At 39.0% G+C, this 1,765-nt stretch overlaps 1 pseudogene; it reads right to left on the reverse strand.

Annotated features, from left to right (window-relative positions):
- Window positions 1-1,120: 1,120 nt before the first annotated feature.
- LOC134898229 (5S ribosomal RNA) lies at window positions 1,121-1,238 on the reverse strand (annotated as a pseudogene).
- Window positions 1,239-1,765: the final 527 nt, after the last annotated feature.

Here is a 1,765-nt window from a genome sequence, read left to right on the forward strand (position 1 = left end):
ATGGCTAATTAAGTGTTACTGCTAGTGACATTAGGCATAATCAGACGCTGGTGAAAATATTTAAAACAGAGTTACTTAGGGGCCCTTATAAAAATTAGCCTTGGGGCCCACAATAGGTCCCTCTGCCTCTGCTCTTTGTAATCTATTATATAAAAGCAAAAATGAGTCCTCCTATCTTTCTATACAAATCCACAGTATACAAGCGAAGATGGTGAAATTTTACATACGAGCGTATTAAAACACGGCTGAGGCAACTAAAACAATTAGAAATCCCTAGCACCCCTGGGGAGGGGTTGGGGGGGGGAACGCAGCTCAGAGTATATCATGAGACATCATAACTCCGTAATTGATGGAGCAATGTACTCAAAATTTTGAACACATATGCCTTAGAATCTGGGTACAAACACTGTGGGTAAGGGAGAATTACATGTGTTTATATGAACCAGTATTCGTATATACAGAGATAATCTCTTAGTTACAGTCTGGTGGTGCACCCAGAGTCAGGAAACAGCTAGAGCAAAAATAGATTAAAGAAGACTCTTGTTTGGGTGCACTCTTGTTCAAATTATACTGATATTATTAAAACATAACGTTTATTATGCCTTGTTAAAATTAGTTCAGTATCCACTCATTCTCCCCATGGAGTTGTTGCAAAGAAAGGAAAAAAACAAACATAAATACCACAAATATATAATTGGAGAAAAAATTTGGTATGTTCTGGTTTAGTCTATCCCAATATAGACTGGCATAGGGATGTAGATACAGTCGTCATACACCGGTCTTATGCCATACCAGTACAAGCAATGCTTGTTTTAATGGGACCTGAGTTGGTCATGCACAGATAGGTACCAATTACAACGGGAGTATTTGTCTCACATATCTACTGTCACATCTCATCCTCTAATGTTTAAAGTGCTCTGTCGACACACATGCTTAACTCACTATGGGAATGTTTTATCAGCACATGAACCCTGGTGGGTGTGCCTAGTGTCACTGAAATTGACAAATTTATTGATTTCTAATTAGTTCCTGCCTGAAAAAATCAGGGTAGGTCAAGGTAGGAAGGAAGAAGCAGTGGTGATCCTGCTGTTGGTATTGAGTTTTGAAAGGAAACAACCTCAAATTACTACACTGGGTATTCTCTGAGGGTCACCCCACAGATACTGACCCAGCCCATCACCGTTTTGCTTCCAAGATCGGACGAGATTGGGCTCTAGCGGTGAGGTATGATAGTAACACGTCGATGAGGTGTTCCACTCACCAATGAGAGTGCACCTATCCAGTAGATTGAAGAAGTGTGGATCTGCTGTCTATGTTAGACCCAGGATTGCTCCTAGGAATCGTAGACGAGAGTCCACGGAATAGAATGAGAGATGAAATCTCAAATGAGAGAAGAAGATAGTACAATAATAAAGCACAATTTCACATATATATTGTATTCAATGTGGGTTCACGGTATCCCTAAACAAATTCAATGTGGATATACCCTTTCATAGGGGATGTTTTATCCACACAAGAAGAAGATAATACAATAATAGAGCACAATTTAACATATATATTGTATTCGATGTGGGCTTACGGTATCCCTAAACAAATTCAATGTGGGTATACCCTTTCATAGGGAATATTTTGTCCACACATGATCTCAATTTATGCAGCATATCAAACTATGTCAAACAGAAGGTCCCAATCCAATTTGTATGCGGGAATATGTGAAAATCAGTGACATATCAATCAATTTTTGCACAAATGTATCATAGCTGGA

Source organism: Pseudophryne corroboree, chromosome 3 (genome assembly GCF_028390025.1).
Source record: "Pseudophryne corroboree isolate aPseCor3 chromosome 3, aPseCor3.hap2, whole genome shotgun sequence".
Lineage (NCBI taxonomy): Eukaryota > Metazoa > Chordata > Amphibia > Anura > Myobatrachidae > Pseudophryne > Pseudophryne corroboree.